Source organism: Hemicordylus capensis, chromosome 1 (assembly GCF_027244095.1).
Source record: "Hemicordylus capensis ecotype Gifberg chromosome 1, rHemCap1.1.pri, whole genome shotgun sequence".
NCBI lineage: Eukaryota > Metazoa > Chordata > Lepidosauria > Squamata > Cordylidae > Hemicordylus > Hemicordylus capensis.
In genome coordinates, this window is record NC_069657.1 from 199,117,002 (window position 1) to 199,134,040 (window position 17,039).

General features: G+C 42.6%; 1 protein-coding gene across 3 annotated transcripts in view; it reads right to left on the reverse strand.

Moving 5' to 3' along the window:
* The window catches only part of WIPF1 (WAS/WASL interacting protein family member 1), an 84,512-nt gene that overhangs the window by 40,638 nt on the left and 26,835 nt on the right, over positions 1 to 17,039 (reverse strand). The window contains exon 2 of one of the 3 annotated variants that reach the window (XM_053267003.1): positions 13,873 to 13,974. The exons of 1 other annotated variant lie outside the window; for it this stretch is intronic. The gene's annotated coding sequence lies outside the window, so the exon portion shown is untranslated. Of the gene's footprint in view, positions 1 to 8,319; positions 8,487 to 13,872; positions 13,975 to 17,039 lie in introns of those variants that run through there. One more of the 3 variants, XM_053267012.1, reaches the window with a different exon arrangement.

The window sequence follows — 17,039 nt, forward strand, 5'->3', positions numbered from 1 at the left end:
CATCTTGCTGCCCTTCAGGTGCCCCAATAATCTAATGCTGGAGGTGGCTGCCTCACCTCATGGAAGGACAGCCCTTAACAACCAACAACAACCACCACCTCCTTCATGGATAGCAAGTGAGCAAAGTGAAAGAGAAGCCAAGGGGCTGATTTTAAGATTATAGCAGTCTAAGTTTTGCCTGGATTCTTTAGATACCCATTGCACAAACAACTAGTTTCTAGTTAACACTGAAAAGTTTTTGCTGTTCCCACAACACAATATATGCCCCTAATTTTAACCCTGGAGAAAGGAGAGCCTTAGCTTCCAGGAGTGTGGGGAAACACTGACTTTGTTCCTTTCAAATGAAGTACAAATGTTAATAAAAACACAGTTGAGCCTGTTTCCTGTTTAGCTAAAGCACCTGCTAAAAACCACAACCACAGTATGAAAAGGCCTCTTTTCTTTGTCAAAGTTTTAGGGAGTTTCTTTCCCTCCACCCACCCCAATGTTAGCGAATCTGCCTGGTTTCAGTATGCTTTGCCATGTTGTCAATATGGCGAAAATATGTTGGCTGCACCAGAAAGAGGAAGAGATTGTTTAAGTTTGCCTTGACTTACTTTCTCTGTATTTCGTTTCATTTATTAATAAATGGAAAGCAGCATTTCCAAAAATCTGGAGGGAAACTCTTCCTTGCCAGAATAAAACAAAGGCACCCCGATTCAACAAAGTCATCGAGAAGTCTTGTGTTCATCCATTTGTGCAAATTTAATGCTTTCTATTTCAGGCTCTACTTACTCTGGACACAATTCTCAATCCTGAATTATAAGGCCCTTTCAACAATTTTTGTTTTGCTTGTATTTAAGCATGCAGAATTAGTCACACATTGTCCAGCTGTCATTTCGGAATCACGTTGCAGTGTTGAGGAAAAAACGATGGACATTCACATAGGGAACGCATCAATGGAAATATCATTATTCTGGCCAACAGAGGAAATGAACACTCGGTAATACATGTGCACAGAACTGGTCAAAAACCTGAGCCAAAGATTTAAGATATTTCTGTTATTAAATACCATTCATGAATTGCTTCTTGAATAGAGAACTGTGGAGTGTCACAAAAAAGGCAAAGCGCTTACACATTAGCAGAATCAAGAAATTAAAGTCATACAGAAGAGGGGTGAGTAGACTGCAAACCTGATTGATCTACTGTGTTTTTCACTAGACCCTCAAGGTCCACCAACCAAAATTCTAGGTGCAAAATAATGGCCTTAATAAAGCATTTTCAATGAGCAACAAACACACTTAGTAAAATAGCAGATACAACAACTTGGCAGATTCAACATACTCCAATAGAGTGAAACCTATCTGCAGATTCACTACCCAATTCAAACATATTTAACAAAATCTACATTAGAGTTTCTACAGATTAGGGATTCTTTTTAAAAAAAACACCTCTAAAATTGGCTAGCAGAGCTGCACAAAGTTCTGGTCAAAGGCAACCAATCTAATACTCATATTTTATAGTGAAGAACACTGAGGCTGGGAGGAAGATAAGCAAGTACCAGAAGACCTGCCATAACAGAGAAACGGTTTTACTTGCAATTTTACTTGCTATTGTTCAATTATTGATAATCAGACATTCTTGCTAACCTAAGGCAAATCACCCAGAGATGCACTCAAAGATCCTGATCTGCCTTCCGCAGTCCCCTTGTGCAGAAGTGATAAGCAACATGTGGCCAAAAACACACTGGGAAGTCCCAATACATCTCTCGTCTTAAAAATCTGCAGCTACTTTTGTCAGAAGATGAATGAACGTGCTAATTTGTTTCAGAGAAACTTTAATCACGAGCAAACACATATATGGATCACGGGAAGCTAAAGACTTGGGCCCCAATCCATCAAGAGCTGGGGAGGCTTTTCTCACAACCAGCCAAACCCTGCCTAGGCTGCCCCAAGCCGGGTTAGGCCGCTTGTGAGAAGCGGCAGGATCCTCGTGGATTCCTCCCCTCTCCTCCTGCCTAACCCCTTTAATAGCCCCGGCTTTTAGCTGAGGTTAAGGGTGCTCTTGCACCCTTAACCCGGCTACGAGGAATCACAGAGATGGGTGCAGAGATCCTGACGTGTGCCTGTCAGAGGCGGGAAATCCCCAATGCAAACGCATGCCACGCATTGCATTGAGGGATGCCTGGAGGCTGGAACCAGAAGTTTCGGCCCCAGATTCCCTCCGTCCTGCTCCATGCTTCATAGAGCTGCACGGAGCAGGGCTGTCCGTGTGGGTGTGCAGGAGACGCACCCAAGCCGACCTGCTTGGTCATCCCGGGGCAGGGGGGGGGAGGAGGTAAGTGAAAAGCAGCCTCCCCCCCCTTGCCCTCCCCGCCTGCCCAGGGCGATTGTGAGAATCACCCTGGAGTGTGTCTGTCAGATATCAGCATGGAAGGTCTCTAGAATACCTCTGCAAGAAGCTGTTGCAAGTGGCCAAGATCCTTTCCCTCTATCCAGTCGCCCTAGCTGAAGCAGCCATCTGAATGGACAGCAGCAGACCCAAGATTGCTATCACAAAGCACTCGACTTCTCCTCTTGTGAAAGAGGTTATCTATGCAATACAACTCTTTCCCTCCTCATGCTGAGCACCATATCATATTTTTCTACAGTCAAGCCTCTAAAGTGGTTTACAACTTTGGATTTTTAATTCCATAATTAAAAACTTTCAAAATGCAGTTAAAATACAAGAGGGGAAAGGGAGGCACTCAGAGCCAGTGATCTGTTTCTAAGCATTAGGGCCCTCACAAATAAAAGGAACCAAGGCTTAAAACTGTCAGAAACTAACACTTTTAAATATCTCTAGTTCAAATATCTAGATATACAAGAAAAGTATTCCTGATTGCTCCCAGAATACTCATAAGAACAGCCCTGCTGGATCAGGCCCAAAGGCCTATCTAGTCCAGCATTCTGTTTCACACAGTGGCTGACAGATGCCTCTGGGAAGCCCACAGGCAAGAGGTGAAGGCATGCCTTCTCTCCTGCTGTTGCTCCCCTGCAACTGGTTTTTAGAGGCATCTTGCTTCTTAGGTGGCAGGTGGCCCATAGCCCCCAGACTAGTACCCGCTGATAGATTAGTCTTCCATGAATTTATCGAAGTCCTTCCTAAAGCCATCTAGGCTGGTGGCTGTCACCACATCTTGCGGCAGAGAATTCCATAGGTTAATTATACACTGTGTGAAAGGTACTTCCTTTTACAAGTAGTTTTACAAAAGTACTTCCTTTTGTTGGTCCTAAATATAGAACTCTTATCATGTCTCCCCTCAATCGTATTTTTTCTAAACTAAAAAGCACCAAGACTTCCTTGGTGATTCTCTTCTCGCATATATGCTGAATTTTATCACACTATGGTAAATTGTAAGGATTCCACAACACTGACATCTCATACACTCAGGATTAAGTCCAAGGTCACTTTCTCTCTAGTTGGATCTATGCCCAACTGTTCTAGGGCACAGTCGTTCAGCCACACCCACAGAGTTTCTGTGGAGGACTCTGGTCTTCCTTGGTTTTTTAGCTTGTTCGAGTCTATCCCTTCTTTAATATACAGTGCTACTCTACCTCCAATTCGCCCCTCCCTGTCCTTTCTGTGGAGTTTATATCTAGGAATAACCATGTCCCACTGGTTCTCACTATGTTTCTATTATGCCCACTGTATCTATGTTTTCATTAGTAACCAAGCACTCCAGCTTGCCCATCTTGGCTTCTGGCATTAACATATAAGCACCTATACACTGAATCTCTTACCTGGTGTGTGCTATCTTTCTTATGGCTATTTGATCTCTTTGACCAGCTAGCACACCCTTCTGTCTGCTCTTTACCTTGTTCTACTCTGCCCCCGCTGAAGCATTTACACACCTTAAGGGATGGCATTTGCCTAACCAGATACTGCCCGGCTCCTGTCGGCTATCCCCCAGCTACAGAGATCCAGGTTCAAGTTTCCATTGTTTATTTATCATATTTCTATACCACCTGATATGTAAATCTCTAGGCGGTATATAAATCCCAAAATTAAAATCACAGGTTAAAATACATAAAACACGATACAAACAATATAAAACAAATTATTAAAATTATTAAAATTCTAATTAAAAGCTTGCGAGAACAGGAAAGTCTTGAGGGTCTCCCTGAAAACAAACAGAGAAGGAGATGCTCTTAGTTCAGCAGAGAGCATATTCCAAAGCCCTGGGGCAGCCGCAGAGAAAGCCCAGTCCTGAAACGTCAAATTGCTGAATGAACCCTCCACATTACATCATGGAAACGGCAGGACAGCCCTCCTAAAATGGAAAAGAAAGCTTTTTTTTTCACTCAAAAAATAAAGCCACACCACTCAAGATGGCACCCCCACATGCTCAGATGCTATTTCTGGGCCAATGCTGCCACAGGCTGCTTGGAACAGGGACCTTCCTGTTCCCAAGCAAGAAGCAGCCCTGGTGTGGCTTTCAAAGAACAGACCATGGGGCTGCATAATATGGACAGTGCCATGTTGGGGTGGTGGAGGAGCAACGGAGGGGTAGGTAAGACTTGCCTCCCTCCTCTTAAAGTGACTGCTCTCCGCCCCTCTGGATGTGCATGAAACGCTTCATGCACATCCCTAATATAAAGCTAGTTTGTGTGCTTTTTTTGCATGTTTTAATCCCCAATACATTTTCTTCACTGCACAGTGCTTTAGCCATTATTTCAATACAAAAGAACAAAAGAGGGAACCAAGGACACCCCTTTTTAGCCTACTTTCTAGTAGACTTATGAGATCACTCGGCAGCCTGTGTGTCGGGGGGGGGCAGAAGTGTGTGTGTGTGTACCCCACCACCAACTTTGCAATGCCTGGACCAATATGAACCAAATCAGGTACAGTTGTAGGGACACTTCAACAGCACAGTTTGTGATGATGTCATCCACCCTGATTCAAGATGGTTAGACGTGTAAACTTTTGAGGCGCAAGTGGGCTAATTTGTGAACCGCCTGACCGATTTGAACCAAATTTGCTACAGCTGTAGGGACACATAAAGATGGCCCAATGATGTAGTTTGTGATGATGTAATTCATCCCAATTTAATAATTTTTAATTTTTAATGTTGGTTTTAAATGATTTTATTGTTCAATTGATTTAGTTTGGATTTTAATTGTTCATTTATTTTAATTGTTTTTATTTTGTTGTAAACTGCCCTGAGCCATTTTTGGAAGGGTGGTATATAAAATAAATAAATAAAATAAGATGGCAGATACATAAATTTTTGAGGTGCAAGTGGGCTAATTTGTGAACTGCTTAACCGATTTGAACCAAATTTGCTACAGCAGTAGGGACACATACTGATGCCCCAATGGTGGAGTTTGTGGTGATGTCATCCACCCTGATCCAAGATTGCACACACACGGACATTTGAGGCATAAGTACACTAACTTGTGGACTGTCTGCTTTGAACCAAATTTTCTACAGTTGTAATGAGTGTCACACAGGGACACCTCAATGGTGTAGTTTGTAATGATGTCATCCACCCTGATCCAAGATGGCAGACGCATGAACATTTGAGGTGCAAGAGACCTAACTGTGGGCTTTGATTTGAACCAAATTCAGTCCAGTTATAGAGAAACTGAAAGGAAAGTAGGCAGATTAGTTCTTACTAGAACTTGTTAATTCAATAGATTCAGATAATACTCCATTGACTCTAATTTTAACCATGGGCTGGTGATATAATGATTTGAATTTTGATCAATTTATTAACAATTTCTCCAAAACCAAATTTATTACAATTTTCATAAAATCCAATTCTACTCTGTCAAACTTTTGCCAAACATTTTCTGTTTACTCTGAATGGATTTGAGCAGCTCAGTAAAAAAGGTAAAAGGAAGGATGGTGGGTAACTGTTTAGTAGCAGCAAAACTGCTGATAGCCAAACACTGGAAGTTAGGTAGGTTACCAAGCATTGAGGAGTAGTATAGGAAGATATGGTGGGTTAGGCTTACGAAGAAAATAAGTGCACTCATTAAAATAAAAAGGGAAAGTTAAAAATATGACTATATTTGAAAGCGAGTGGAATAAGTTTTTGGAATAATAATACAGTCAAGAAAATTTGAGCAAAATGATACTGTAAATCGCTTAAGAAATAATTATATAGTTATTTTAAAGATGGCCACTTCAACTAGCTAAGAAAAAATGATAACCAAGTAGGCCGAATAATTCTAACCCAAATGTCACCTCTCTTTTTCTTGGTTGGTGCATTCTTTTTTCAAAATTCCACACTGTCTGTGTATGCTAAGCACCGGGAGCAATATGATCCTGCAGTGTTATGCATTCTAAGATGTATTTCATTGCATATTTTGTCTTAATAATTTTTTAAAAAATAAGATAGCCTCTCTGAAGTATTGCCTGTCGGTCGCCTTGAGCAACAAGCACTTGCCCCCAAAGATTTCACTTTCCCACTGATATCGAAGCATATCCATTTCCATCTATCTTTCCCTAATCCAAACGAATCAGTTCCTCTTCTCTTTCTGTTTAACCGGTGTTATACCTGTGCATGCTAGAAAATGTCAGATCCAACCCGACTGGGAAATTGCTAGGCGGGTCAACATGGCAACCCAAAACTGTTGATCCAGTCAGATCAGGTTGGAGCTCAGACATTTTTCTGACAAACCCCCACTATCTCCTTGCCTCTCTCAGTCCCCAAGAGAGGGCAAAAGCCAGCAGCAAGTGGCTTGCCTTTCAGGGGCTTGAGATGTAAAGGGAAAAACATTTTCCTGCTTTCAGTCTCAAGTTCCACTGAAGGCAAGGGACCTATCTGCTAAGGAATGGTGGGGAAGGACAACTCCCCTCATAGGACCCACAGAGTCAGTGGACTCTGCATGGGGAATTGCCTTTTTTCACCCCTGCCCCAATTTCAAGGACGCAGCCCCTCGAAACTACACCATGGCAGCCAGGTCAGAGGGAGAACCCAGTCAGAGAGAGGTCGGATAGGAAGAGTTCTGCAACCACAGAAGGGAAATCCAACTGTCGGGGAGGATCCCACCTGTTGTTGCAGAACTCGTTCCAATAATGCCCAACAGGGGGCATATCAGGCCAGACATGCCTGTTGGATTTGACATGACACACAGCCCTAGCCGGTACTGTTTCTCCATTCTTCCATATTCACAGAATTATGCATATATGTTCTTCCTCTTCTTTCTGCCTCTCTAACACTATTCTGGAAAATTAATCCCACCCCTTCACACCTCCTCCTTTTTCTAAGAATGCTAATTTACACAGTACCACTTTCATACCATCGTCTTATTATTCCCCCCGCCCCTCGTTGCCTGTGTCACAGCACTCAGACTCCCCCACTTCCTCTTCTTTAACTCCTCTCGGTTTTTCTCATCAAACAAAATTATTCATGTATAAAATATGGGCTAGCATTTTCTGCTTAGCTTTTATGTGCCTTTTTATGCTTAAAGTTATGCACTCACAAATGTTTTCCATCCATTTCCCACTTCATAGGAAGCTGCCATATACCAAGTCAGACCATTGTCCATCTAGCTCAGTAGTGTCTACCCAGACTGGCAGCAGCTTCTCCAGGGTCGCAGGCAGGAATCTCTCTCAGCCCTATCTTGGAGATGCTACCAGGGAGGGAACTTGGAACCTTCTGCATGCAAGCACGCAGGTGTTTTCCTCCAGAGTGGTCCCATCCCTTCAGGGGAATACCTTGCAGTGCTCACATACAGGATTCCAAACTAAATTACCTCATGTAACAATGATCAGATCATACTTTATTTCGGTCATTGAGCAGCATAAAACAAACAATTCACAATAGCATCAAATTAGGTAATAAAATGTAACAATGAGGAAGCCGGCAGCCAAGACACAAGTTGGGTAGTAACTTCAAGTCAATACGGGAAGTTAAACCATTCAGACTGGGATCATAGTGGGGACAGATTATTAAAGCCCTCCTCCTTGCACGCCACATGGTCCTGCTCCTGACTGGGCCACCTAATATACACACACAGCATGCTAAGCTATGCATTTAATTTGCATGGGCTTATTAAGAGCTGTTTTTTTGCAAACACCAAAACCCTCCCCATCTAATCACTGCATGGCACAGTTGTGTCATTGAAACCAATGGAAGTTTTTTTAAAAAATTAAGTATAGTACAGAGATGGGGTTAAAAGAATAAGTAGCCAAAATTTACACTGAGTAGGCCCCTTAAGTGAGACTAAGCAGATATTTGTTTCCTGGGTGCATTTCCTCACTTGAAAGCTAGTTCTTTCTTGTTCACAAAATCCTATATTTTCTTGAAAAACCATCAGAATCCTCTACTGCATCAACTTTCCAACCCACCTTTAAAAATGCACAGAACTCCTCTTCTGAAAGTGTCAAAAGAAGCTGCTGTAGAACACAGACCTGTAACGTCTTCATCAGTAGGAGCCCTGTCAGTTCTGAAGTTCCCTAGCTGGTTTCCTGTGAAAGCAGCACTACACCACACTTCCGCCCGGCACCTTGTCAAAAATTGCTTCATCTACTTTGCCTCACTTACTTCACATCATGATATATGCCCTTTATTAACCGAATACTTCCTACTATGTTTTCTTTGTTCAGCTCATTGGGGTTCACTAAAAAATGTTAAAGAGTGAACACAAGGAGAGAACTAGGAATGGTCTTTTATAAAATTTAGGGTCGTATTAAAGGCATGAGTGGATCTAGGAAGGGAACATTCCCTGGTATCACACTTTGATTACATTCTAAACTGTCTGAAAAAAATTAAAAAACCTCCAAGGCCAGATTGCATCCATCTGAGAGTCCTTAACGAACTCAAATGTGAAACTGCCGACCTCCTGTGAAAAATATATCACTTATCCCTACAATCAGGCTCTGTACCAGAGGACTGGAAAGTAGCCAATGCAACACTGATTTTCAAAAAGGGATCCGGGGGGAGCCGGAAATGATAGGCTGGTTAGCTTAACGTTTGTGCTGGGCAAATTGATGGAAAGCCAAGGATAAGCATATAGAAGAACAGGCCCTGCTGAGAACCAGCAGGCTTCTGCAAAGGTAAATCCTGCCTCACCAACCTTTTGGAGTTCTTTGAGAGTGTCAATGGGCATGTGGATAAAGGTGATCCATTTGACATAGTATACTTGGACTTTCAAAAGGTTTTTGACAAAAGTTCCTCATCACAGACTCTTGAGAATACTTAGCGACCATACTTAGTCATGGGATAAGGAGACAGGTTCACGTGTAGATTGGTAACTGGTTGAAGGACAGGAAACAGAGGGTAGGTATAAATGGATAGTTCTCTAAATAGAGGGAAGTAAGAAGTGGGGTCCCCCAGGGATCTGTACTGGAACCAGTGCTTTTTAATTTATTCATAAATGATCTAGAAGTTGGGGTAAGCAGAGAGGTGGCCAAATTTGCAGATGACACCAAACTATTTAGGGCAGTGAAATCTAAAACAAATTGTGAGGAGCTCCAAAAGGATCTCTCCAAACTGGGGGAGTGGGCAAGGAAATGGCAAACATGGTTCAATTTTAGAAAGTGTAAAATGATGCATATTGGGACAAGAAACCCCAGATTCATATATACGGTGATGGGGTCTGAGCTGTCGGTGACTGACCAGGAAAGGGATCTGGGGGTCGTAGTGGACAGCTCATTGAAAGTAACTCAATGTGTGGCAGCCATGAAAAAGGCCAATTCCATGCTTGGAATCATTAGGAACGGGATTGAAAATAAAACTTTCAAACATTATAATACCCTTATACAAAACTATGATGCAGCCACATTTGGAGTACTGTGTACAATTCTGGTCACCATATCTCAGAAAATACATAATAAAATTGGAGAAGGTGGAGAAAAGGGCAACCAAGATGATCAGGGGCCTAGAACACCTTCCTTAAAAAGGCAAGGCTACAACACCTGGGGCTTTTTAGTTTGGAAAAAAAGATGACTGAGGGGCAACATGACAGCGATCTATAAAATTATGCATAGTGTAGAGTAAGTGGATAGAGAGAAATTTTTCTCCCTCTTGCATAACACTAGAACCAGGGATCATCCAAAGAAACTGATTGCCAAGAACTATAGGACTGTCAAAAGGTTTTCACACAACGCATAATTAATCGATGGAATTCTCTGTCATTGGATGCATTAGTGCAGATTGTACTGTTGCTTCTCATGTTGATTAGGTTGCCAGTTTTCTACCTATAGGTGGAAATATCGCTACTGTGCCACTGTGTTCTTTTATTTATTTAGCATCTTTTATATACCACCCCATATAAAAATCTCTGGATGGTTTATAAATTAAATTATGATCAGGGAACTTCTGCAGTGGTTCCTTGAGCTACATAAAGTTGGACCAATGCAGTGGGAAGACTAGACTAATGAAAGACTGGACCACTGAGGTGAACCAGTGAGGTTGCAAATGTTTCAAAACTGGTCACTTCTGCCATAAGAGGTCCTGTCCTGAGACCTATTGGTTAATCCAGCTCTGCCCACTAGTAAAGGGGAAGATAATCAGAGGTAAATGGTTTTGACAGCAAATGGAAAAGAGGCACTAACCATGTTCTCATTTGCTACAAGAGCACAACTAACCTGCTCCTCTGAATGTTCCTATTCCTAATTCTTGCATATATGATTCAGTCCCATTGGTGTCAGGTTGGCAAACCCCTAATATTCTAAATTCCTAGAACACAATGTGATCGGGAGAGTAACAAATACCACAAAAAGCGGCCATTGTTGATGGGATAAATTTAATAGATAATGCTACAATTTGCATTCAGTTATTTTATGTTGTCCTGTCTGAGGCCAAATGTTGGTCATAGTTTTGGGAGGTCTTTGAAAGATGTAGGAGGTATATTTACATAGAATGTGAAACTTTGGGCCCACAGATTCCTGTAATAATGGGCTAAGTACTAACTACTCAATGGAAACTGTACATTAAAATAGCACATTTCTGTTAAAATAGGAAATGTCTATAATGATGTCATTATTTTCCTTTCTTCTCCATCATCACCCTTTCCCCCTTTTTGTTCCTGCCTACTTTATGGTGAGCCTGCAGGCAGGGCCCATGTAGTTCTTTCATTCTCTAGAAAATGAGTTCTAGAAATTTGAAGCACTTTATCAGTGCCTCAAATCTAGAAATTTGAGGCACTTTATGAACTATTATGTTCACGTACAGGTTCCATTCAGAACTAGTCAGCCTTAGATCTTCCTCCTTCCACAAGTACTGGGAAGTTGCAGTCCCAGACTCCTCAACTAAAATAAATTATATGGGGAAAAGGGCTGGAAATGGGAGATGACGACATATTCTGTCTGTTCATGATGATTGCCAAGTGTCTTAGTGAGATGGGCCCTAGCACCAGGTGGATTCTGACTTCCTAGTTCTAAATCAATGGGTGAAAATCTAAAGGGACTTCCTAGACAACTAGAGACATAAACAAGTCCTGGGATTAGTGCATGGTCTACAGGATTTTGTATGCCCACTCTGAATAGACATGAATTCCCGGAACTCCCTTTACCGTGTTGGTGCTGTGTGCCTTGCCAGTGTGGCCAGAACCTAAGGGGTATACTCGTGAGTCAAATGGGCCATAACCCAAAATTTGGCTTTAAAAAAGCCAAATCTGGCAACAGAGCCTCAAACACCAATTCAGATTAAAATAATCTCAGTACTGATTTTCTAGATTTGCTTTGAGAACCCCGATTCAGGTTTGCTGAGAGTCTAGCCTCACTTGACATCTAGCATGGCAACTTGCTTTTTTACTTAAGCCTGTTTTGCAAAGTACATAATTTTTATTTTTTCTTGCACATTACTGTGTTGCAGTTTGCCACTGAATCACCTTTGTTGCAACTATGAAGATGATCCTTAGTGAATCGATTGCCTTAACTACACCATGAGGAGGACTAGGAGCACTGCAGCCCTAAAAGCAAATCTGAAATGTGAACTCTGGTTGGTCTGTCTATCTCTCTATACACATACACACACACACACGGCTTGACATAGTTACTATAGGCCTTAATCAAGACAAAGGGGTTTTGGTTTTTTTAATCACATGACAGAGTTAATTAACTTAGCATTGCTAGGAGGGTCGTCATCAAGCTCATCTTGTGTACTTTTAAGCATTTCACAACTAGGTATTTTCACATTCCCTTCTGCATTTGACTCTACCATTTTCAGTTTTGCACGTGTGTGCACGTGCACATGCATGTGTGCACATACACACACAAACCCATGTCTTCTGAGGATTTAATTTCATGCATCTGATGCATGTAGTTTACATAAGGTCATGCTACAATAAAATTATTAGTCTTCAAAGTGCCACAAGGCGCTGAGTTATTTTGCCTATATCAGGGGCTGCTCTCTACTGAGCTAGACTATGTAGTCCAATATGGTTTATTCTGACTGCAGCAGCTCATCTTTCCCTGTGCTACATCATCAGATCTTTCCAGCTGGAGATCTGTGCTTGACCCTGGAACTTCAGGCACACTACTTTGGGTTATACTCCCCCCACCCCCTGTAACTACCAACAGGCACCTTCTCTAAACCTAGATTCCTCACAACAGGACCCATTTGTACACACCAACAGGAGGGGATGCATATGCATGCATGTGTGCAGACATAGGATCACTGGGAGGTTGTGCCCAAATGCTGAGAATGCAAATGCCAGTTATTTACACTGGAAGATTTTTTTTGCACATGCAGTTAAAGCTATCTCTTCTGGGCAGCAGGAAAGGCTTCATGCCGTCGGCCCCCTAAGCACAGCAGAAACCAAAAGGGAAGTTGAAGAGTTCAGGAAGTGACTTGATGTGTGCTCATAACACACTGCCCCATTGTCTCTGCATTCGGATTAAGCAGATCCAATTCTAGAAGACCAAGGAAAATGCTAGCAGTCTCCGCCGACAATAGCAGGCCTCTTTTTGCCAAGGTGTCAGAGTCATTTAGACAGACAGAAAAAAGTACAGCTTTAAACATCATGATATGCAGGGAGGAAAGGAAGTGCCAGCTCTCTGCTCATCTGGCTCCCTACCACACCCCAGAGAGCTTTCATAACTCCCCTGCGATGATACCTATGTGCAAGCAGTTCTGTGTTAGCAGCTTGCATTTCATTGCAGGGGATGTTTGTGGGCAGCTGTTTGTGGGCCGTTCTATTTCGGAAGGCGATGGGGAGATGTGGGGAAACAGGGAGGAGGAGGAGAATGCTGAACATGACGTGGAACTCTGGGAGGGGCCAAAGCTCAGTGACAGAACACACGATTTGCATACAGGCCGGGCCAAGGTTCAGTCTTTGGCGTCTCCAATTGAAAAGATCAGGTAGCGGGCGATGAGAAAGATCTGTTTGAGACCCCGGAAAGCTGCTGTCTGTCAGAGTAGATGGATCACTGTGTTAGTAGATGGACCAGTGGTATGAGGCAGCTTCATATATTTGGCAATATCAGAGTTACAAAACAGTCATACTGCTATTAATGAATTCCACTATTTTTAAAAATTCTCACGCTCATCTAGTCCTGGTGCACCCCAAGTCTGATAACTGTAACCTTTCGGTTCCTACCGAACAAAAACATGAAATCATCCTTCATAAGGTTAGGGCAACTTTTAAACTCCATGGGAAAAGAGGGAAAGCAACTGCAAGCAACTTGCCCCTCTTTTCTTTTGCACCATCTGTGGAAAAGTTTGAATTCATGCATCTCCCCAATATATGTGAGCTGTAACAGCACCTGGAGTTCAGACTCCTTAATACTGGGGAAAGATACTCAAATTCCTGCTTTGGATATTCAACATGAAGTGCAAGTTGGTTGCATCTTCTTTTCCCACACTTCTGAGCAATGCCTAAAGATACTCTGTCCTAGGGCGACTGCAGAAGCATGGGCATCCTGACAGAAGGTATGTGGACCACAAAGATGTCATACCTGTCTGTCACTCTGGGAATGTAGAATCACAGAGTTGGAAGGAGCACTGGAGGTCTTCTAGCCCAATCCTCCACTCATTGCAGAAATCTGCTGCAACATCCCCTGAACAGAACAGAACCACAGAATTGGGATCAGACCATCTAGTCTAGCATTTTAACAGCAGCCAACCAGATGCCAGTTGCCAAGGAGATACAGGTGTCAAATATTCTGGAAACATGCACAATGTGAGTTTGAAGTGGCATAGAAATATGCTAAATAAAAAACGAACACAGGAAAGGGACATGGAGCACGGCCAATACGATGGCCAGAACTACTACTGGAGTCAACCACATTCCATCATGGCGCCCAGCACTGGCTCCATCACTAGATGGCTCTTGCATCAATGCTGTGCAGAGGCTCACTTGTCCACAAAAGATCACAACCGGCCACAACCCAGGAAAGTGTTCGCCGGACTTTTAAAATTAGCTTCCTGTTCAGCAGAGTGCCAACATGAGTTGAAGAAGTTACTAAGGATGCAAGGAAGCAGGCTGCTGTTTAGGAAGAAAGACCAAAGACTTAGTTACGCACATACACATACACCCTCAGACTTGTCTGGATTATGGCCCATGTAATTAGGATTGGGGTGTAGGTTTCCTGTGAGAAATGGCCCATCTTTCTTTCACTGACATGGCAAACAGAGTAGCCCTATTCAGATCTGAACAGGCCATTATTGTCCAGCCTCGATGAGGGCAGAGTGGGTGGCTGCATGCATGCAGAAGGGAGTGATGTGGGCCACTCTACTCATTCAGAGAACTAGGAATGAATCACACAGTGCTGGACTTTGCCAAGTCCCATCTTGTGCTTAAGCTGCCAGACAGAGGACGTAATTCTGTAGATGAGCATTCATGTCTGAGCGGGAGAAGAACAGATGATCAAAGCTGCATGAGCATTAAGGGGCCCAGCCGTCAGACCATTGGCTTCTCTACCCCAGGACTCTCTGCTCTGGCCAGCAGCAGCTCTCTGGAGTGTTGAGCAGAAGCCCTTCCTGGGTCTGATACAGAGATCCTTAAACTGAGATTGAACATGGCACCCGGTGCATAAAAAGCATGTGTTCGATCACATTTGCAGGTGCACTCACCGGTGACCTGGGCGGGGCTCGCTTGCTACCTCTTCTTCCTCTCCTCATGCCTGCACCTGAGGCAACTGCCTCACCTTCCTGGCACTTTGTGCTAATGTTCAGTTAGCACCAAACACAAGTAAGAGTGCTCAGACGGATGTCGTAAACAAATCCCAGTGGAACAGAGGGAAGAATGTTTAACCCTTTCTCTGCTGCAAATCAGATTTTAATGGTTCCTCCACTTAAAGTCCTTCCCAAAGCTTATTTTCTTCTCCTCCCCTCAAAAAAATCTGTATCCCACTGTAATTAATCTCAGGTACATGCAATTTAAATGCATGCCCATCCCATCTTTATCCCTACCTCCATTTCCACCCCTTGCTTTGTCATCTCCCTGTGGCAGTGTTTAGATGGTAAGCTTGCTGGGGCAGATACTTGTCCTCATAAAGCACTGTGCACACTGATGAGACTCATTCGATGTTGGGTTGTAACTTTACCTGTATTTGCAGGAACAGAAGGCACTTCCATCCACATGAGCGATTTTCACACTTCCATCCACATGAGCAATTTTCACTGATACCCCATCCTAGACAACCCACCATGCTGCATCCCACCCTGTTCTAAAGGATACACTGACACTCAGGGATGGGTTTTTGGTGCCTGGGCGGTTGTGGAGTGGAGGAACTGGGGAAGTTCCTCTGAGTTAATTTCCTTTCATACTCACTAGAGCTATGATATAATCCACAACACACAATACATACTTATTATACATACACCCACATATAGTAGTGGATCTCTTATATTTAGCAGAGGCAGTGCAACTTCTTGAATTATTGTATTTTTATTAATTGTTCTGCATTACATATTGGTTAGTCACCTTGAGTCATCTGTGGTGAGTATATTTGTTTTTAATAAATAAATAACTCAACCAGTATAGGGTGGCACATCAGGGAAATGCTTGAACTAACTAGTAGAAGGTTGCCGGTTCGAATTCCCACTGGTACTATATCAGGCAGCAGCGATATAGCAAGATGCTGAAAGGCATCATCTCGTATTGTGCGGGAGATGGCAATGGTAAACCCCTCCTGTATTCTACCAAAGACAACCACAGGGCTCTGTGGGCGCCAGGAGTCGAAATCGACTTGATGCCACACTTTATCTTTACCAGTGGCTGTTGCTGGTGTCTTCCTTGAATTTCTTTTTAGGCAGTGAGTCCCTTTGGGACAAGGAACCATTTTTTCATTCCTTGCCCCAAGCAATTTACAATGGAAACTTTCTTTTGGTTAAAATACAGAATATAAATTTTCTCATCAACATTAGTGTCAGAGTTCCACTACACGCATATATGTGCCATATATAATTAGTTAGCCCCTTGATTTCAAGAATGCTGTGACACTGGATGTTTGTAGTCATCAGTCAAGCATTTTAGAAAATAAAAAGAAAGCAAATAGAGAATGCAACACATGTGTATCTTGGTTAATGATATAAGCAAAGAAGCCCCCTCCCTTTTTTTAAAAACAGAGATCAGAAAAACCCTAGAAATACAAATTGGTCAATGAAAGTACTCTAAAACTTAACAGTTCATCAGAATGGGCAGTCTATAGAAACCTGCCAATAAAATTTAACTCTGATTAGCTGTAAAATTATTTTCTCATTAAATAAAAGACAACACTTTAAACATGAGATTACACTACTCATGTTTTCGCCAAAAAATAACCATCAACCCAGACAAATGCCTCATAATGTTCAGGCAAACATAAAAGTTTCAGAACCTGAGGAAAGTATGCTTCTGTTCAGCAGCCATATTTCAAATGTCCATAAATGCCAGCTAAATCCACAGAAACATCAAAATTTCAAAGCAATAATCTGTTAAGAGACAATGACTAGATAGGTTGCACCACAAAGTCTGGGACTTGGTTACCATCTCTTGTAACCCCTGCTGCTGTTTCTATTTCCTTGTGTTAATTATCAGCACTGAAGGTTGCCTCAAATTAGTGAACAGTGGGTGTTAGTTATCGGAGTGAACTAGAGCATGGGAGATATAGGCCAGGTCTCCTGTTGGTCTGAGTACTTA